We start from the raw sequence: 22,602 nt of genomic DNA, 5'->3' as shown, positions 1-22,602 counted from the left end.
ACCAGGAGGGTTGGACATCTGTGACTCATCTCAGAGGACTGTGTTTCCTTCCCAGGTCTAGCTGTGTTGAAAGCAGTGCCAGGGCTGCAGGGTTCTCTTGTAGCTTCTCTGCTCCTGGGAATGCCACATTCAACATTGCTCAGCATTGAGTGAAAATCACGACAAATAGCTTTCCTTCATTTCTGTGGATCAGAACTAGCTGTGCTCTTCAAAGCAATTAGATGAACTCATGTAATGGCTTTGGTCCTTCACATTAAAAATGTCTTGGGAATGACACACTCTGAAGCTACTCCCTGTGAGGATCAAGTAAACTTCTTTCTTCCCCAGGTACTACTACATTAACAATATTTTTTATAATCTACAGCAGTTGAGGAAGCTTAATGGCAAGTGATACATAATCTTTGCTCTAGGGAGAGCTTTGGTGCTTTATTCTGTATGTGTGTCAGGCAATACTTACTGGAATTGCTTATCTAAAAATTTTCTTCCTCCAAGAAAAGGAGTTTATGGAAGCTATTTCTAGATCTTGAAATGCTCTCCCAGAGAGATCCAACATGTGGTTTATTTCCATTATGCTATAAAGCATGGAACAAGGACTCAATGTTTTCAAATGCAATAATTGCTGGGTGCTTTTTTTAAATACAGGAAATTAAAACAACAGAATTTGATTTATTGTTTTAATTACAAAGAAAGATCTTTAACTGATCTGACTGGAGTTCAGTTATAAAGGAGAAGAAAAGAAGAGCGATTTGACATGGTATTGATGTTGTTTGTACCAATGTAACTACAAAGAAATAGTGAAAAATTCTAGTTAATTAAAATTATGTAGAGTATGACCCCACAATTTATTAATGAAAGCCATGTTACTCAAGTGGTGGTGTATGGGAAGGCCTCTCTCAGAAGTGCCTCTTAGCTGGTTTGCAGAGGTCCATAGCAGGGTATCTTTTTGAATCCAGACCACGAATTTACTGATTGATGTGATTGATGTGAGCACAGTAGGCAGTTAGGAAAACATGCAAGATACACTTGGTTCTGTTTTGTTGACATTGCCTTCTGTATTGCATCCAAGTAGCTTAGTAATTGTACCTTAAATGTGTTTCAAAATGAAAAAAAAAAAATAGAATTAAAAAAATATCATAAATGTTGAGCTCTCAAGTGGGGAAATTCCAAAACTTCAACAGCTGACATTAACAAAACTTTTATTACCCCATTGTGTTTTCTTTTGTCCTTTTAGTTTCTAGCTGTATCACACTCACATTCTCCTACACTAAAGCAGATTAAATTACACAACAGATTAAATAATAAATAAAAAAAAGACCAACGGCATGAAACATTACTGATGGAAATGAATTTACATAAACGTTAACTTTTGAGGCTTCCTGACTTTCACAGATAGATAAATGCTGCCAAACAAGCTCAGGAAGGTTAATTTCCCATGATAATACATGGTTAAGGAATCCGGACAGAGCTGCATGTGGTTCATTGCATTTAAAATCAGGTATTATTAATCAGTACATATTTAACTTCTAGAAACATTAATTTTAAAAATCCACAACAGATGTTCTTACCTAAATGTCCATACATGTCTTGAAATCATGAGAAAAAATTCTCATATATGTATGTATGCATGCGAAAACACTATTCAAAGAACAATCCTACTTTCCACAAACTGATGCCAGGTCATTATGCAGTCCTGAACACTGTACACAATGAAGTCCTGGAAAAGGTATTTACGTGAACTGGGACTGGAAACTTTTGATTTTGTCTTAGAGTATTTCTGGTCAATTTCTGAGTCCCTCTAAATATCTGGAAACTCCAGATATGAATAGAGAAATACAAGTCTGTTTATATGAGGGAAGCAGGCTGTTTCCCTAAAGTAAGAAAGGCTGAGGTACTTTTGCTTAGATTTTTCAAAAGGAAAAATGGACCCTGGTACCTCCAAAATCTGTTATGAGAGGTTTTCAATTTAGTAGACTTCCTTACTCCCATTGGATTTTCAAAGAAAATTTCTTTGCCGTAACTTACTTTCCTATTAAGAGGCAAACCTGGGAAGGGGTTTTAATTTGTCTCTATTATGAATATGAATACAATTTGTGCAACAGTAGAAACAAAAACCTTTTGAATTTTGTGGAAGGTTGATCCTGGCTGGATACCATTTACCCAAAGCTGCTCTAACACTCCCCTCTACAACTGGACATGGGAGAGAAAATACAGTGAAGGGCTCCTGACTTGAAATACAGACGGTAAGAAATCACAAACCAATTATCATCTCAGGCAAAACAGTCTGATCTTGGGGATTAATAGAATTTATTACCAAGAAAATCAGAGCAGGATAATGAGAAGTAAAACAAAATCTAAAAACACTTTGCCCCACCTCTCCTCCTTCCCAGCTCTACTTCACCCCAGCAGTGCAGGCAGAAGGGGAATTCAGTTCATCACATGTTTTTTCTCCCAGTGCTCAGGGAGAGGAGTCCTTCCCCTGCTCCAGCATGGGGTCCCTGCCACAAGGGACAGTTCTCTATTAACTTCTCCAGGGTCAGCTCATCCCACAGGCTACAAGAGTTCTCCATGAACTGCTGCAATGTGTGTCACTCTGCCATGGGTGCAATCCATCAGATGTTGACAGCTCCAGTATGAGATCTCACAGGGTCACAATTCCTACTCAGAAACTAGCTCCAGTGTGGGCTCCTCTCTCCCTGGGTCTGCAGGTCCCTGCCTCCCACGGGGTCACAGCCTCTTTCAGGCACCCGCCTGCTCCAGGTATGCAGTTCTCCACAGGCTGCAGGTGGATCTCTGCATCCCTGTGGTCCTCCAGGGGTGGCAGGGGCACAGCTGCTTCACCTTGGGCTGCAGGGGAATCCCAGCTGCAGTGTCTGGTGCACCTCCTGCCCCTCCTTGTCCATGGACCTTGGTATCTGCAGAGCTGTTCCTCTTGCATATTCTCACTCTGCTCTTCTTTGTCTGCAGTTACATCTGCCCAATAACTTTTTTTTCCTTCTTAAATACGTTATCAAGAAGCATTGCCACGATTTCTGATTGGGCCAGCCTTGGTCAGCAGCATGTCCATCTTGAAGCTGGCTGACTCTGGCTCTACCAGACACGGAGCAAGCTTCCAGCACATTCTGACAGAAGCCTCTAACTCCCCTCTTACTAATGCCTGGCCATGCAAACCCAAGACAAATTCACACGTTATGGTGTTTAGGTACCAGTTAAGCACAGAAGAAATCCTGCTTTAAAGATGAAAGAGAAAACAAAGCAAAAGAAAATCTATGCAAGCAAAAGTTGATTAGGAAACAAACTTACTGGATGGAGACTTGGCATATTGATAGACTCCTGAGGCATTTGTATTGCAGTAACTAGGAGTTTTGACAGCAGAGCCACTAACAAACACTGCAAGCTAAGGTCTGCAGTGTCTATGCTTCAAAGTTCTCCTTCAGCCTCAGGCTGCAGTTTTATTAATTTTATTTTATTTCATTCTGTTAGCAGATTTTGAGGAGAAATTCAGACTTGCTGATTCTTTTCCTCACTGTGTGGTAACAGTATACCTAACTGTTTGCTCTAACACTAAGCAAAAAGTCACACAGTGACAGTTAATTTCTGTAAAATTTCTGTGGTTCTCTGTAATGCCATTTATACCAAGCCATTTCCCATCAGTGGACTGCATTTCAAAAATTTATTTTGAAGTTCTACAGTTAAGCCAATTGCTTGCACTCAGTTGCCTGCCTGCTTTTTCCAGCTACATAACTGTTGGCTGCATGCTAGGTTTTATCCTCTAATAGGAGAAAGGCACATGCTCCTTAAAAGGAAATCCCATGCGGCTGCTCCGTTGTGACTCAACTAACTTGGCAAGAAACTAGTTTACTCCTTCTCTGTATCAGATCCACACCAACCTGTGCTGAGCCACATGGATGACAGTGTTCAAAGGATTGGAACATTTAGCACAGCCGCAAGTGGTGTGGAGGTCAGTGCAGGCCTTACTATTCACATGAGGCGATCAGCTTCATTAAAAAGTAAATTAAAAAATCATTTCATCTTTATTTGCAGAAAACCTATAAAAAACTATTGAAACCCACAAAACCAGAACAATTCAATTTGAAAGGTACAGATGAAAATCTCACGCACTACATGTGGTTCATTTGTGCATATGCCACCAATATAGGTAAGAAATACGGCAATGTTACTATGCAATCTTCGTTAATCCAAGTTTTAATGCCACTGAACATCTGGCATAAACATCCCTCATACAAAGCAAGAATCTGTCAGGCAGACCACTGTTCCTGATCAGTGTGGGCAACAAAGCAGGCTTCTCTGTCTTCTCCTCATATCACTTGGAGGGGATCCCAGAGAGCTGTCAGAAAATGGAAGCTTATGCAGCTCCTGGAAAATGCTAGGAAATGAAACAGGGCAGTTTTGGACACACAGGGAGCATTACCTGATTCTGTTCCTCTGGTTTATAGAAGCGACTGTCCTGAGTGCTTTTTTAGTTGCTCAGCAATAGAACTAATGCCTGTTCTTGTAGGGCTTTTTCCATATTTGTTTGGGATTTTTAAGGTTTTTTTCCTATGGGATTGTTGTATGATGCAGCATTTTCTACCTGATCAAGAACACAGTGGGCTGTTGGATAGGGGACTGACAAAGAAGCACATCTTCCACCAGGAGCAGCAATGAGGGTAGAATTTAGTGTCTAGAAAAGTACCTTTGGCATTCTTAGGTACATACTCTAAAAGCTGTCTTTGCAGAAATGCATTACAAAAGGTATTTTTAGGTACTTTCTATTTTCTATATGATCTGAGTCATATACAAACCTGTATTTACAGGTGCTTTTTCTTCCTTTCTTCTCCAGGAAGATGGTAATCACTCACAGGACTTTAGAAAATAGGTTTCAAAGAATAACTATAAAAAATGAAAACATTCCTTTAAGAGTGTTCTTTGTGCCATATATTTAAAGGAAAAACATGGCTTTTAAACCAAAATGTGTTTTTCTCCAAGGCTGGGCCTACTACACAAAGAAAAGGAGAAAAAACATTATGACATATTTACTAAACAGTAAGAATTTTACATCCTACTTCAAAAGTGGAAAGAAAAGTGAAATACATACAGTCTAACTTCATAGATCTGACTTAAATAAGTAACTTCCTTGGAGTTGCAATTTGTAAAGGTTTTGCAAATAATTCCCTGCTCCTGACAGAGAATATGCCTTGATTTTAATTTCAGCTGAAAATGATAAATCTATGTCCAGTTATGAGAATTTTTAAGGAACTACTATAGAACTGTTTCTGTAATTTTTCAGCTTTTTTAATATGAAAATGAAACAAAATCTATTTTCTGGCCTGCACACTAATCTCAGAATCTAGAACACAGAAGTAATCGAGTGAGTAAAACTAAGCTTTTTACAGAGATGGCAAGTTTTGTAACTTGCTTTGAAAAGCAAACAAAATTTGCTGTAAAAATCATGTTTTGCGTATCATTAGTGGTATTTTTGGCCATTATTTGGGGATATGTTTACTAAGTTTATTGTTTAGCATCCATGGTTTTGGATTCTGTGGTTATGCCTGTGTTACTACACCCTACACACAACGGTATTCACACAGTGTGAATGTGTAAAATGAAACGTGGGAACAGTACAGAGATAAATGATACTTCAACTCCTTGCCACAGTTTGATGCTTGTATCCGAGCACATTAACATGCAAATGTATGGATCCCATATGATCATTTAGCAAAGGAAAAGGAAGCGGGTATTCTTAAATAGTAGTTAGATCCAGACCTGAGATGTTCACAGTTTTTGAATGCACACGCCTTTTAAAGGATTTGTTAAAAATTGATGTAGTAGTAAGAACTCTGATAAAAGTAATGAAGAACCCTGAACAGACTAGTGAAAAAAGAGTATTTCCTAGGACAACACCGCTTCTTGCTATGTTATACTAAAATTTGTTTAAACTAATTACAATAGAAGATAAAAATGTCAGTTATCATTAGATAAGCTGTAATATTGTGTGTCCTAACACAGACTGGACTCTCACAATCCCATCAAGTGTTGGTGTACTTTGTCACTCCAGAGACAGAAATTTTGCAGGTCCAACTACACCTGACCCTGACAAATTGCTGAAACTTGACAATGTAAGGATTTGTCATGTAATTCAGGAGAATTCCTTTCCTTTACAGGGGTCTGCCAACAGATACCTTGATGAGTAGAGTCTTAATATATGCACTGAGCACAAGCAATATAGCACACTACTCTCCTCATCTTTTAAGTAGTCTGGATACCAGTGGCATATTAGGTAATTATGTTTGGGAGGCATCAGAATATTTTTATTTTGGAGTTTCTTTCCTTTTCCTGCTTGGAAGGAGTTTTCAGTGTTACTTCAGCATTTTTGCAAGTGTTTTCTCCACTGCAAACTGGGAAGACACATTAAACATGAAAAACAAATTATTAGAGGATGTAATACCACAGAAAATTAATTTGACAGGAAGGACTAGACATTATAGAAGGAAACATGCTGTAATTGACTTTATTTCAAAATCACCAGGTATTCTTTGCACTGCACATTCAAGAAAAACAAAGCAGTGTACCCACCAAGATAATTGCTAATTCTGAAATTACCTAGATTTTGTTTCCTGTGAAATGATGTTATAGGATATGGGCATACTTTTTTCTTCTGCACAGAGTAAAAAACCATGCATCACATCATGGAAAGGACATCGAAGGATGTGCTTTCACATCCTTTAAGGACACAAGATTGTCCTTAAGGAGTTACATTTTGACAGTACCAAATTGCTAGCTGACAGGTAACAGCCTGCTTTGAAAGTACTGAATGTCATGAGCATGAGCCTGTTGGCAGTCTGAGACTCATCATCTATCAAATTTTTACACGGCTTTTTAGCTCTTCCCTGTTCCAACTTGTGTTCTTCCTTTGTCTAAGAGACAGCCTGGTTCCTGAGCTTTCAGGTGAGGCATGTTTATTGGCACAGACAAGAAAAAAAAAAGAACGAGCTCAGTGCACACGAAGTAACAGAAGAGTGTGCATTTCAGAAGTCAGAACTGAGCAGTAAATCCCAGGAGGTGGGACAGAACTAGCACACACAATTTGCTTGAAAAACAAGCGTGCATTTTTTCTTTGGCCCAGCTAACACACGCACCACTGTGCAGCCAGACCGCAGCAAAGAGGCAGTGCTTGTTTACCACGGCTCAACAAGGCCAGATCTGTCCCTCACACTCTCTGGTGCGATGCCCTTTGCCTCACTGCGGTCCAGCTTTCACCTTAGCGCGGCTCCTACAGACGGCGACTTGTGAGAGAGACAAGAAGCCCTTGCTGCACCGCCCGTCGAGCAGGCAGCGGGGCAAAGAGCAGCGCTCGCCGGCTCGGCAGCGGCTCCGCTTCTCGCTCTGACAAAACCCTGCCGCCCTCTCTAGTGCCGACGGAGCCCGACGGAGCTCCCGGTGAGTTTCGATCACGCTCCCAAGCACTTATGTGACTCTTGGGGACGGTCCTGTGCAGGGCCAGGGGTTGGACTCGATGACCCATGTGTGTCCCTCGCCCCTTCGAACACAGAGCACGCCGTGATTCTGTGACGAGGGGCCGCCGCCTCCACGGGAGAGTTGCGGCGCGCTGCCCCGCGGCCGCACGGTGTCCCCGCGGGCCGACGGCAGGCCACCCGGCCGGCCCCGCCCGGCACAGGGCAGTTCGGCGCGGAGTGCCGCGCCTTGCCTCGCCGGGGGAGCGCGGCGGGACCCGCCCCGCCCGCAGCCGCGCGATGACGTGAGCGGCGGCAGCACCGCCCAGCCGAGGCAGCGGCGGAGCGCGGGTCGGCGCGGAGCTGCTCCGCGTCCCCCGGCCGGCGCCGCCGCGCATGGGGAGCGAGCGGGCGGGACGCTGCCTGCGCGCCGCGCCGCGCTGCGCTGCACAGCCGTCGCCGCGGTGAGTGGGGCCGGCAGCGCCCGCCCGCCGGCGGGGCCGTGGGGGTGGCTGGGTGGCGGCTGCACCGCCGCGTCCCTCGCCCCGTCCCGCGGGCGGGGGCAGCGCTGTGGCGGGCCGGGCCGGGCCGGGCCGGGCCGGGCCGGGCGCTGGGGGACTGCCCTGCCCGCCGGGCGCTGCGAGCGGGGCACCGCGCCGCTTCCTCCCCCTCCGTAAACAGCGCTCCCGGGGCCGGGCCGGGCCGGCCGGGGCGGCGGGGAGGCTGCAAGTGTGGCTGCCGCGCCCCTTCGGTGGAGGTGCTGTGCGGTGCGGGAGAACTTCCTCGAGAATACTTATTTGTGCCGTTAAAAAAAAAAAAAATCTCACCGCTGGGGGAGGGCAGACAGTCAAGGAACCACGTTTGTAGATTTTCTCTGTGTGTCTCGACTGAATTTGCTTCTGCGTGGGGAAATATTCCGTTAGGTGTGGGATGTGAATTACTGGACTTAATTAGTTTTCAGAACATAATGTCTCTTTTTTTTTTTAAAGAAAATAATTGCAGGTAAAACTTCCTCATATTTTTTCGTGACTGAAGTTTTATTAGAGCCTGATTGTGGCCTTGTCTTCAAATTTCTCACTTCTGCAGTCAATGACAGGTGAGAAAATAACACCCTCCTTTGGTTGTTCATAATTTTTTTTTATGCTGAGAGATGTTGACTGTATTCCTTTCGGTTGCTGGACAGAAGGAGACTAAATTGGAAGGAACTTAATGGCAATTTAAGGTTTTGAGTGTGATTTTGCACTTGAGATTAGTTACTTAATGGTCAGTGTTTCTAACATCTTGGCTCTGTAAAGCTTACCAGTTTATTATCTGCTTTTTCATTTGTTCTATTGCTAGTTAAATTTAATGTATATTTAATTTAGGTGAGAGAGAAGTATTTCTTAAGTTTTTATTTTATGGAAAATCAGTATTGACAGAACACTGTAGATAGATTCTGTGCACTCGTAAAGTTGTTTTGGATCAGTTATATGGATTATCTTCCTTTTCCTTCCCTGCTTCTCAGTCTTCCTCGTAACTGATGTGGGGGTAACACTGTTTCAGCTGGGGTAACACTGGGGGTAATTCTTTGGGCATGCCTATTTATCTTCCCTTCTTAGGGTTGGTGGCAGTAATTTGAGGATTCGGGAAGAATACAGTGGCCACTACTGTACAAGTGTCTTCTGCTTGATGAGAATGCATCCCAAGTGACTTAAATGGTATAAATCTAGAATTTTGAATTAAACAACTTCAGTATTATTGTATGAAATAATAGGGTTTTAAAGTAGTGGTGCGCTCTCCAGAGAAGCCTTAAATTTGAGCTGTTTACAGAGATTTTAATTTTCGTAAGAGCCAACAAATTCAACATGGGGAAGTAGTGTTTGCTGCTGGGAGAGGAAGTTGTAATGAGCAAGAAGTACATGGAATGCAGAAAATAGTCCAACATCCTTGTTGGTTGAATCAGAGTGACTGGAACCGCAGAATGGAAAATGAAAGGAGGCTGCTACTGCATTTTGCTGGTAACTGTTCAGAGTGATGATTAGACTAATGAAAATTGAAATCTCTGTAGAATAACCATTTCCAAACTATGGGGAGGTAATGTTATACATGACCACAGAATACTACTAAAGTGAGTGTTACTGCCATGCTTTACTTGCAGTGACATCTTCTTTCTGAAATTAGAAGAAGAGCAGTTGCTGAGCGAGGTTGTTGCTTTGCCATTGGTCTCTTCTAATCTCAGCTCTGGGGCATTTTTACAATATGACCTTATGTAAACAAAGAGCTAAGTGATGGTGTTTGCAGTTACAAGAAATAACGTGAGATCTCATCTGAAAGCACCTTAAAAGGGAAATAAAATTCAGAAATATAGTAGTTTTAAACAGAGACAGTAATGAAATTGTGTTCATTATGAATAGAAGAGTATAAAATGTTACAAAACTTGCATTAAAAAGCAATTAACAGAATTGACCACACAATAATAAAGCAAATATTTGTTCTAAAAAAATGGCATTCTAAAAAAAAAAAAAACAACTGGAAGAAGGCAACCAAAAATCTGGTGGCTTTTTTTAGAAAGCTAACTGGAACTGGAAGTGGGAGGTTGAACTAGATGACCTCCTGCGTTGCATTTCAACCCAAATTATCCTATCCTAGTGCTCCTGTGATGTTACAAGCTAGAATTTTTCTTTCAACACACCCACTACTTTTTATGTTGTCGTGCCTGCAGATGTTATTACTGTCATTAGACAGTACATAGTTCTGTTTTTTCTTTTGATATAATAGAGCTGCTGTTTCAAAGCCTCTGACCCTGGATGTGCACTGATTTTGGTGGGTTCCTTACGTATTCAGATGTCCCATGGGGTTCTCAGCATGAGCCCAGTAAGATGACTAATATGAGTAATGCTAGCATGATCTGAGTCAACATTTGAGCTCACGCTTACGTTTGTATTTCTCTAACTTGTTTCAGATGCAATTTCTTTGTCAGAAGGTGAATGAAGAGCTTTCTTGAATTCTGAATATGAGATTTTGCAGATTATTCTGTAAGATAGATCTGTGTTTATGGAGATGTGAAAAACAGTACAAAAATGTGAATATACAGAGAAGCTTCTTTGTAGTAGTTCTGCTGAAGGGACTGTAAGCCAGTTTCATTTGCCGCATACAAATAGATGCTTTTTGCTGCATGCTGTGTTCATCTAGAGAGTACATCATACCTCTCACTCAAATGGGTTGTATGCGTCTCGGTACAGTGAGAGCTACAGGGTACAAGCATCAGGTAGGTTGTCACTGTCATTTGCAACCTGTGAGATGCTCAGAGGGAAATGGTGATGCCTCACTCAAATGTTAAGCTCTGTGGGTTATGCAGTGCTGGATGCAGAGAGGTCTGGTTCACATGGACAATGATAACCCCCATGTGTTAGGTAGAATGACTTGCCTAGAAGGCAATTGTCCATCTAATTCTGGTTATGCAGTTACTGTATCACAGAGTCAAAGCTGAATCTTTAAATGTGATTTGTAGAAGAAAAAGTCCAATCTGGTGCAGGCAACTATTGATTTAAAATCAATAGAAGCATTGTCCTTTTATAAGGTGAGTTGTCTCTGCATCTGTCTCTGACAATGACTTCCACAATAGTATTACACGGTGCCTTTTGTTGTTAGTAGATCGCTTTTTAATCATGGCTGCACATTTCCTTTTATTAGGTTGGGAGGCATTAGCTCTGTATGCTTTGATTTTCTGTCTTCTTGTCTTTCTCCTGGCTTTGTGTGGCTGGTTTTTTGCGGGGGTGGGGGGAGGGGGTATTTGTGTATGTGGATTTTCTTTTTTCTTAGAATCTTTAGTATTTGTGTATAGATCAGAAAAATCTCTGAACTGATTTTGGTTTTTTGTGGTTTTTGTAATGTCACGAAAGGGAATATTCCAGATGAATTGAGAATGTTTTCAATCCCTTCCCTCTTTTCATCAGAGCACTTTGTTTCTTGTCTTGTGTGTGGCTGTATTAAGCAGAGATTCTGTTGAGCTGCACATCCTGTGAGTGGTTGTTTTGCTTATCTGCTTACATTTGGCTTAAAATTTAATGTCATGTGGGATTAACTGCAAGTTATTCTTTAAGGAGTTTATTATTTTGTGTTTGTTGATATCAGATGTTTTATCTGCCTTCTGTTTTTTTGCTTGGCTAGCTCTCACTTTCGATCCTGTTCATGTCTCAGGTAAGCCAGTTATCACCAAAGTTGTTTTTAGGCTAGGACTTTGAAAGTGCTTATATGCTTGCATAAATATGTATGGTGTGGTATTTCTTGCTCTGCATCCATCCTCATGTGGGACCTTTTCTGATATTTATTTGAGTTCTTGATCTATGTGTTGTTTGTGGTGTAGTTTTTTATTGACAGTCCAGTGGAGCTGTTTTTGCTGGCATTAGCTTTACCATTCTGCTTATGTGCTTGAGCAGTTGCAGTTGCTTTCAGGACTTAAAGCCTTTTACAGGTGTTTGACTAAATGGATTTATTATATGTGTTCAAAATGTTGTAATTAAAGTTATTTGCATGTATAATTAAAAATTTTAAAAAATACTTCTTTATGTGACTTCATTGGTCTCAAGGATTTATCCTTTTGAAGCATTTAATGAGAGTAACTATCAAATCAGTTTAAAGCAGCTTGTGAGGCCTTCTTTTTTTTTTTCTTTTTTTGCGCAGTCTACATCATCCTGTTTAGCACAAACAGTGTCAGAATTTTGAGGGGTGGATAATATCTTAGAGGAATAGTGTTAGTGTAAAGGTCTAGTATGCTTTAAATGAATATTTTCATTTTCTGCTGTCCATTAGTCTTGCTTGACTACTAGGATTTCACAGTTACAACCAAAACGTTCATCAGTATTTGACATGTCACAACACTGGCTACAGCTTGGATTTCTAGCACTGTCCGGTATTTCTAAAATAAAAAAAAACCTTTGTCTTCTAAATATCCAATCTTGATACATAAATATACAGTACATCTAGTACCTGTATTTGTCAAACAGTTTTTAGAGGCCTCAGTTATTCAAGTGCATTTAGATTGGAAGGCCTTTTAATTTCAACATGGAATTATGAAATTCTTTGCATGGATTCAGTTGTGGAGATATGGCTGCGGGTCGTGCCTGAGTTATGTATTAGGTAAAATTTGACCATGAGACTAATGCAAGAGCATTTTGGGACAGAGACCACCATTGGAAAAAACCCATTAACTCCTAATGAAAGAGGGGTTTATAAATCATGGAGAGGGAATTATAAACCATGAAGTCACAGAGGTCTAAGAGTACAGTGGAGTTGTAGTTTCATGATCTGTAGTAACTAGTCTCTTGAACTGTCTCTGGTTCTCAAGATATTGCTTTCTTCAGCCTCTCACAAACACTGGAATTTGCTGCTCCCTCAGTTGTGTAAACACAACACTTTTTGTAGGCCTAAGCTGTAAACTGTATCACAAGTGACCTAAGTTAAAATTAATTTTTGTCTCATTTGGAACAAGTGGCACGAGGGAAAGGGAACGGACAGGATGACTTCTTAAACTGGCTTGCAATGTCAGAGAAAATGTTGTGTAACTCCATCCTGGATAACCCCAAAGATGAACTGAGCTACAAAAGAAATGTTGGGTTCCCAGTGGAATCGGAGGGCACTGGGTTGCACAAGATCCAGATCCTCAGCTGTGGGCAGTAAAGCATGTGTCAATCCAACAGCTGGCTCCCAAAAGACTGAGACTTTGGAACTACTGTAACAGCTGTGTAAATAGGTGCATGGTTATCTTTTAATTGCTGTATACCTGGGTCTTCATAAACCTTTGTAACTATGCTCTCTGTCAGGAAGCTTGTGAAAAAGTACTTCTGGTTGCTTTTCTCCTAACTTGGTTTCTTCAGTGAAAGGGGATTTCAAGGTAGTTAGCTAACATTAGGGCATTCTATTCCTATGGGTCTCTTGGTTCCTAATACTGGAGCCTAGCACACTGAAATGGTCTTTTGGACATTAAAAAGATGATGGAATTGCACTGAATTTTAGTATTTTCTGAGTATTTCAGAAGTATGCTTGCTGAAGTTGGAGAGACACACATTAGACTTAAGTTTGTGATAATGAGAATGCAAAACTTAGTGAAATGTATAGATGCTGTGCAAAGTGGATGTAAAAATGATCTGGAATCTTCACTTTTCATTATTGTGCATTGGCAGACTTAAAAGCAGTGTGGTGAAATAGACGGCCATCAAAGTGGAGAATAAATAAACCAAGGGATTTATTTGGTTGAGGTTTAATGAGATTACACCAGTATCAGTCAAAACCAAATGAATTTGAAGCTATGTCTACAATGTAGTTGCATGTGTGATATTGACACACATAGGTGTACCTGAACTCACTCATATTTCAGCAACTGGAAGCCATGGCAGGGTAAATTGTATAGGACACTGAAAGTTTCACATTGCCTTTGCTACCCAAGCTGGTTCAGGTGTATTAACAGGGTTTAGAAGGATGTCTTTAGGCTGTAGCAGCCTTAAGCCATACCATAATTTTCTTGGGCTTTGTTGTTTTTCCAGGTCTGTCTGCAAAGAGCTCTTGCTCAAATTGCTAGCTTATTGCCCTGGTTTCAGCCAGGGCAGACTTAATTTTCCTGGAGTAGCTGTGAGGGAGTGGAGCCTGGAGTCATGTGGAAGTGTCTAGGTTGTTATTCTATACCATGCACATCACTAGCGTGGTGAGAAATAGGGGACTCTCACTTCTGGAGAGAAGGGTTTGGCTTTGGATCGAGAAAAAGTGTGGTGGTTGGGGTGAACCTGGGGTCTTTGGTGAGCATTTTGCATGCAAGTCACCCGCTTTTGTAAGCTTTTGCTATTAATGCTGTTATTGTTACTGTCTGTTTTCTTATCTCATTGCTGTTTCCAGTAAATTGTTCTCATCTCAACCCATAATCTCTGCCTTTTGTCTCTTTCACTGGAGGAGGGGTGGGGAGGGAGCAGCTAGGATTTCTTTTTAGTGGGAGTACTAAAGTGGGAATACCATTCCTAAACCATGACACCAGTATTTTTGCCAGCAAACTCACAAAACTGAGTTTTAAAGTCACTTTGGAATGATAAAATGTTTCTGTTTTCTGAAAAAGATTATAGTATGTGTCAATTTTGCGGTGATTCGGTCAGTTTTGACACATAATTTTTTTGAACTCCTGAACCTGAGGTAAAAATTTTTGGGTAGGTTAATAATACATGATGTCTCTTTTTGTAGTTAAGATTGTTATGCTGTGATGTGGTTGTGCAGTTGTTATGACTGTGCAGGGTGGTGAAATAATATTTCTTAGACTTTTCATAAGGATATTTGAAGTTTGTCATAACCTGAAATTACAGCAAGTTAACCACATGCCATAATATGCTAGAAGGCATTGTCTGTTTAGTGTCTTAGCCTTGCAGTAGTTTGTGGGCTGCTCAACCAAATTCTGTGAAAGGTCTTAGAGAAACTTTATATTTACATTATTTGAAGTCATTCATGGAAATACAGAAAAGCTTTACTTTTGAACAGCATATAGGGCACTTGATGCTTTGTGTTACTTTGTCAAACTACTTTGCTCCTTCTCCAACATCTGTAGTATGTCTTGGATAAGAAACTCAGTGTTATTTTGAGTTACTGCAATGTAGTTGAAGTGTTTCTGACTGAGAATGCCTAAGGAGAAGTGACCTTGAGTGTCCTTTATCATATAGTTAACGGGTTAAATATCTGTGAAGCCAGGAAAAGTGATGGTCCTCTTTCATGCTGAGGAGACACACAGAATGAAAACAGGAGCATATCATCCCTGATCTTCAGTGGACAAGCAGCTAATAGAGGTGAAAAAGGTTTCTTTAAATTACTGTTTGTTCTAAAGAAAGCTGTTTGGATGTTGTAATTACAATTCCGCAAGAGCCTGAATTTAGTCAAATGGTGTAAGTTTTGGTTAAACAGAGATATTGCAGGTAAAGAACCACAGAATAATATAGTGAGGAGGGGACCACACTTGGTTCTTGTTCCAAAGTTCCACATAAATCAGGGTAAGTAAGGAGGTCATAACATATATGAAAGGTGTACCCAGGCAGGTCATAAAAAACTCCAAGGATGGAGACAATACATTGACTGCTGGGCCATCCTCTGGATGTTGGACTTTTTCTTTATATCCTCTCTGAGCATTTTGTTTTGAGTTTGCTCCTGATGTCTCTTGTCCTGTCAACAGCCTGGCTTCATCTTCTGAATAACTTTCCAGTAGGTACTGGGGGATGCTGCGAGGCTCCCCCAGTCTCCTCCAGGTGCAATAAGCCCTGCTCCCCAGTCTGTACTCACACAGTCTGTGCTACAGCCCCCAGCTGTCCTAGAAGTGTCTGCTGTGAGCCTGTTCCTGTTTGCCAGTGTTTTTTTCTGTGTTAGGGTAGTTGGATAGGGCCTGGACTCAGAATTTTAAATTCAACTAAGATCTGAATATTGCTAGATTTCTAAGTAAAAGTCAGGACAGTAGGTGGCCAGAGACTTTCCAACAACCAAACTGGGAACATATTCTTCCCCCCGTTTGTGTAAAAATAACCGTAAGATGATGAACCGTGTTTGGTTTAAGTCCTTGAAGGATATTGTGACTGGAAACAGGCTGTTCAGCTCATGTAATTACTGAGCTTTCATTCTTTATGAACTGCACAGTTTGAAAAATAGGATATGTTCTGATAAATTTACTTGGTTATGTAACATTTCTTTATAAGCATTGCATTTAATAATGTCAGCTGTAATTTTTTTCCAAAGTTTTTAATGCTTCTGTTACATTTGAATTTCAGAAATGCAGTATGCGAGCAGTAAGTTAAAAATTACTGTAGTTGGAAACTATAGCCAATGTGCTTTTAAGGATAACATAATTAATTAAAATTCAAAGTCTAGATTGAATTCATTGAGTTCCATCCCTTCGTACATAAAAATGCACCATAATATGTCTTGTTTAATTAAAACATTAGTGCAAAGAACTATTTGGCTGCTTCAGTGATTAAACATGTGGAACAGCAGTTTAAAAAGTAAATGTGAACCATGAGTGGTTTATATTAAATGTTCTCTTTAATTTCAGTCATAACTTAAAGAACATATTTTAATATAATTTTAATAAATCAATTTGTCTGGCCATTAGATTGCTGAGTATTTATATATTAATATATAATTAATAATTAACATATATATAATTAATATATGAGATAAACACATTTATTTATATTTGGGAGGTTGTGTTTGTGGGGTTTTTTCTTCCTTTTTTTAATTCACTTTGATTCACTAAGATTCATGGATTGTTAAACTAACTGGAACTTTTGAAGTGTTATAGTCCTTTGTTTTTGTCAGGTCATTAAACTTCAACCAGTTGAGACTAATACATTCTGTTTTGCTAGAATGAATGTCTTCTAGAACTAGTTACAAGGGTGTGCCAGTGCAATTTGGTTCTTTCTTCAAGCTGGATCTCTGAGCACAAGTTTGCAAGTCAAGTTACTTTTAATGTTTGCCTTTCTTAACAACTGCTCTGTGATCTCATTGCTTACTAATAAAGTTGATTGTGGAATGCAAGTTTCTTGCCTTGGGGAACATAAATATATCATGGATCAGTATGCCTTTTTTTTGCATCACTTAATGGTGTCTAAATTAGTATCACTGGTACAAGCTCTTATCAAACTATTTGTGCCTAAAATTCTTGTATTTCTTACTAAGATTTGTTCTTGTACTTGAGGAGTTAGTATATATGTAATGTTAGAAGACTTGCCTTCTGTTTCCACTTTTATTTTGTTTATATGGCTTTTTAAATTTCATGTTACTGCCTCTTTTCAAATTAAAATGACCTAAATTATTAGGCTGCTTTTTTATTATTTAATATTAGTTCAAAGGGGGAAGAAGAAATTTTAAGAAATCCCATTGTTAAGCAGAATAACATCTTAATTGCTTTTCCTGTTAGAGAGAAGCATCTACTCAGAGGCAGTTAACATGCATGAATTATTACTATGGTGTTACTGGTTGAAACAATCTTTGCTTAATTCTGGTTAAAAAGAAAATCTAATTTCTTGTCTAATAGTTAGTTTTTCATAATGCATTACAGTGATTCTAGAATACTTACCGTTTGTTTGGTGCTGTATCTTTCTCACCTGGACATAATTTCCAGTTACTCGCTTAGCCTTTGGAGGAAGAAACTAAGCAAACAAAACTGATGGACATCTTCTTGCTGTCAGGGAAGTAAGATGGGAAATCATTGTCACCAATGACACTTAAATGAGAAGAAAGAGAAACTGAGGGAAGAAAAACAATATTAAAGCTTTCCTGGCAAACACCTCCAAGATGCAGCAACAAGGTTAAATGCGCTTGTAGACTTGTTTGGTAAGCTTACACAGCAGGTGGTAGGAAAAAAGTTTGCTTAAATTGTAAAAGTGAACTTCTAATATGAATGATACACACAAGATAACTATTTTGAACCTACAAATAAAAAAAGACTGTCAAAGACAATGTGGGGAGAGCATAATATAACCTTGCTGTTTCTAAATGGTTATATTTCTAGTGTTGTAGGAAAAGGAATTTTCTTCTTTTATCACAACAGCACAATAGTGCTGCATTCCTTTCTCACAGTAGTGAAGCATGAGGTGAATTTACAGGCAGAAGAAGAAATTCAATAGGATTCTGGAAGTAAAATGGGCTTAAAGTAAGGAGAGAGCAGGAATGTAAACAGCTTTGTCTCATCATCCCTCCAGATGCCTCACTGTTCATTACCTTCTTACTGTGTCTTTACTCTTTTTTTTTTTTTTTTCAGAACTTTTCTGTCATGTTCAGCCAAATCTCTCCTGTTGTGACTTTGTTGCTTTCTTGCATTCCTTCCTCGGGGCCCATAAATAAAACAGCCACTAGCTGCTCTGCTCTGAGTCAAGTAGGTTTTAAGATTGCTTTCTGATCTTGACAGTAGTCAAGGTTTGACCTACTTGGAACCAAACTTCATGGTCCAAATCTAGCCAAGTATTTTGTCTTTCCGTTTGCGTTGCTGAAACATCTTTTTGTTTTTCTGGAACTGTTGTCCTCAGACTTGCTAGAGCAAACTCCCAGACAAGTTTTGAGTGCCTCAAAGAGAAGGAAATGGGAAGAAAATAAAATAACCAAAACCCACTTCACTAAACATTAAGTATATTTGCAAACTGGGCTAAGTAATATTAAAATTAGCTGGGAGGTTGGAAAATTGATTTTCAGTTGAAGGAGAACTGTTGCTGGTTTTGAAGAAGAAACTAGTTTTAATTTGTTAGTGGAAGAAAAAAATTGCTTGTGAAAAACAGATTGTGAAAAGACTCAGTTCTTTTAGTCTCAGTGGGCAACGGTGTGATGTTTTGATAGAATTTCTTTTGAAATGTGAGGAAGGAGAAGTATCGATGTTTTGTCTGGAAGGAAAAGAGAAACTGGCGGGTTGTTTGGTAGTAGACTGGATGAGAATTGATGTTTAGTCTGAATACAGTGATAATCGTCAGAAGTCAAAATGTATTACAAATGAGGGAAAGCAAATGCAGGTGACAGGTAATTAAGAAGGTGCAAGAAACCATGAAATTAGCTCAGTTAGAGCATGATGCTGATAATGTTGAGCTTGTGGATTCAATCATCACACCGGCTATTCACTTAAGACTTGGGCTCAGTAATCCTTGTGAGTCCTTTCCGACTCCGAGTATTTTGTGATTCTTGAAGTTATGTGTCCTTGCCTTTTTGACTGTGAGGTGTCACAAACGTGAACTGAGTGTTCTGTGAAGGTGTGGGTAGATGAGTGGTTCTGTATGAAAATATAGACAGGGGCAAGTCCCTGTAAGTGGCTTTTAACTTTACCTGTTACTGTACATATTTAATCATTTCGGCAGCAGTAACTGTTGGAAAGTACTGTGTAATGTCAGATTTCAGTGAGGCTGATGTGTTGAGAGAGGTCCTTTATGATAAGGCTTCAGAAATGTTCTTTTATAACCTCAGTATAGACAACTGATCTAGGAAAAGATTGATGCTGGTAGGTGTTTGAAGCATGTGCAAGTGCTATGTGCGAGTGTCTCGCTCACTTTTGATTCACCATGGTTGAAGGCCAGACATTCTGGCTGTATGTGAGCTTTAAGGATTTCATAATTTAAACGAAAATTTTCTCTAAAGTAGTGTTTATTTCCCCAGAAAATGCTGTATCTTACACGTGTGTGCGTACATTCCTTACTTCTTTTTCACCAGTACCATTTCACCCGTTTAGTTTCTTGACAGAGGAATGAGCAGAAATACGTATTTCAGATTGTAGTCTGTTCATTATTTAGGCCATGTGATGGAATAAAGTAGCAGCTTAATAAACCTTTTATTTATGACACCTCTGTTTACTGACACAGATCATGTACAGGATTGGTTTTGCAGTTGTAATTTGTGACCTCTCCTTTCCTGTTTGTTCCTACATAATTTTATTTAAATTTTTTTTTATCTGTGTACTGGATGAGGCCCTTTTGAACTCAGTTAAATATGGGATCACAGTACTAATTCACTGGGTGAATTGCTGGTGCATTGGTACATAATGTAACTGTTACTGAAACAATTATATACCCATTGATTCACGGCTGTAAATGCAGTGTTTACTGTAAAATGTTTTACAATTCTGTTGAAATGAGAGGGAGTATTTGGTAACATATCGTTGCATACCTACATATACATTAATCATTCTGTATTTTAAATTATGACATACCTCTGTTTTATGGAATATTGGAGTCAGTTCTAGGTAATGATTAGAATTTCGTATGCTTTCAAAATGTGGTAGAACATTTCAAGTGTATTATTGCTAATGCTACTGTTTCTGCTAGTTTCAAAACACTTGAAAAGTACTCTCTGTGTTCCACAAGTAGATCATCAAAATGCTACTGTTGGACTAGTTCACACAAAGTCTGGCTTTAGTAAATCTCATTATATGATTACAGCCATACTTAAAGTGTTAAATTGTGTGCACAAGTAACGAAAGAAATGGCAGGTCAGCTGTGGATTACACAGACTGTACGTGGGAGTGTCAGTTTGTTGATTTGTCTGTCTTTTCATTTTTGTCCTTGTAACCTGAAAATCCTAGTTAATTTAAGAGTATTATGTTTACTGTCTAGACTACTGTGATAACTAGACCATTTACTTGGAACAGATGCATGATCTCTAGACTGGATAATAGCAGCACATTATTTGACATCTGCAATGCTGTGTTTCTTTCACACAAAAGATAGAAGATGAAGAAAAACCCTTATGTAATTTTGAGTTCACTAATAGTTCTGGAACTAACAGCAGTAACACTGTAATCTGAACTTCATCACAGGCAGAAATGAAGTAATTTGCGTCGCAGAAATAAAAAAATTGACATTTTTTCTTTGTGGCAACACTAGTCTTAGTGATTATATAAAAATGAGTTTTCTAGAGCAGTTTTGTAGATTTATTTCCTTATATACTCTAGGGTTTATGTAACTTTTTAAGTGAAGTTGCTTCCCCATTAGAAATAATTTTTTGATAGTTGTCTGTTTGCAGGTAATCCTGTCTTGTAAAATTCAGTTGTCACATAAATAGCTTGATCAATAATTTCTACTTTCAATGGATTATTTAAAATTACTCACTTGACAGCCGTTACACAAGAAGACTCTGAAGATTATCAACTCCGAAATGAACTTGTATGCTCTGGAGTGATAAGGAAGTGAAATACTAGGGAGAGCTGCTCTTTTGTCTTCTACCAAAAGTAAAAAAACCCCAAACCTCTCAAAGGGGCAAAACAAGTCCCTTTGAGAGGTCCAGCTGCTAGGTAAGGAAGGAGGAAATAGGAAATGGAGAACGCCCAGAATAAACAAAGGAAAAGGAATTTAAAGTGGGGAACTTTTACAAAATACAAAATAGAGCAGGGATATGGAGTAAAGTGGAAAGAAGAAAAGGGGGTTTCTTTTTACCCTCATTTTTTTCCTTTTGTCTTTTTGAGGGCAGGGAGAGGGTCATGATGTATAAAACAGAAGGGAGGAACAAAACCAGGGAAAAAATGGAAGGGAATTTATCTGCCAGCATAATTATAGTGCTGCTGGACTAAGAGCTCAGCTTGAGAAATATGTTGAGGCTTTATAGGATTAGTACAGGCAATGTATTTGCACTTGTGTGGTAAAGGGAAAAATGTTTAACCACTTGCCCAAGTCAAGCTACTGCACTGAAAAAGCTCATGGAATGAAGTACCAGTAAGGGGGCCCTCAGCAGCTCAGCAAAGGCAGTACAGAAGGGACTGATTAGAGAGCAACTATAGCTCTAGGAAGACAGTGGAACTACATAAAGGACTGCTTTGGATCTGTAAAAGGAATGAGATATAATGACATATTGTCTGTTTTGGCCATAGTGAAAACCACACTTGTTTCAATAATATGTTGTCCATTTACCAGGATGTGAGCTCGTGTGTGTGAAGCCTTTGACTGCCTAGCTGTACCTCCCATATTAGTGAATTGGCAGAAGTTTCCCACCCAGTTTGTTAGTCACAAACACATAAAAGCAGAATGGAAAGGCAGACAACTATATTAGTGTTTCCAGGTTTGCTTGCTCATAGAATAGAATTGCTGGTAGGGTGAGGTAGATAGCATTAATAGGAAGGGTTTTGGCAAGGCTGGGATGAGAAGGTATGTGGAAGCTTACCAACACCTTACCACAAACAAGACTGATAAACAAGAGGAATGACGTCCTTGAGCAGAAAACACTGAAAAGAGAGAAGACTTAAAAGTTTGGAGTACTGAGTCTTTATTCCATGCTGAAGGCCCAGCAGACACATTCATGAAGGGTTCTGCAGGATGGTGTTTTCTGTGCTGCAGTGGTCCTGTGCTGATCGAGTTAAAGGAAAACTGAATTAACTGGGGTTTAGTAATATAGGTGAAGAATGCCAGTACGTTTTATTTGTCGTTGTTTTATTTCTCATACTGCTGCTGCAGTGACAACGGGTAGGCATTTAGCTGACAAAGTGATTGCATCTAGTTACACAGTATTGTTACATTACCTGAAGTAGTTCAAAGAAATACTGCTTTAGAGATACAACATGTCAAAGCACGGAGTCTGTAATTTGATTGTATTCAGTATTAAAAAAGGCCCCTAAAATATTAAGAACAAAAGAATAACCATAACTGCATATGTATTTACAGCTGTTGAAGTGGCTTTTAAAGAAATGCTTTGAAGT

At 39.5% G+C, this 22,602-nt stretch overlaps 1 protein-coding gene across 7 annotated transcripts in view; it reads left to right on the top strand.

The window, feature by feature from the left end:
- Positions 1–7,771: 7,771 nt before the first annotated feature.
- The window catches only part of JAK2 (Janus kinase 2), an 82,893-nt gene continuing 68,062 nt past the window's right edge, over positions 7,772–22,602 (top strand). For 2 of the 7 annotated variants that reach the window (XM_085042841.1, XM_085042839.1), the window contains exons 1-5: positions 7,772–7,915; positions 8,441–8,547; positions 9,050–9,148; positions 10,393–10,698; positions 11,601–11,630. The gene's annotated coding sequence lies outside the window, so the exon portion shown is untranslated. Of the gene's footprint in view, positions 7,916–8,440; positions 8,548–9,049; positions 9,149–9,970; positions 10,699–11,292; positions 11,631–22,602 lie in introns of those variants that run through there. The other 5 variants (XM_085042845.1, XM_085042842.1, XM_085042846.1 and 2 more) reach the window with 3 other exon arrangements.

This window comes from Lichenostomus cassidix, chromosome Z (genome assembly GCF_008360975.1).
Source record: "Lichenostomus cassidix isolate B80296 chromosome Z, HeHo_3.0, whole genome shotgun sequence".
NCBI classification, from domain to species: domain Eukaryota; kingdom Metazoa; phylum Chordata; class Aves; order Passeriformes; family Meliphagidae; genus Lichenostomus; species Lichenostomus cassidix.
The sequence above is the reverse complement of the archived record's forward strand: the minus strand, read 5'-3'. Positions and strand labels throughout refer to the sequence as shown.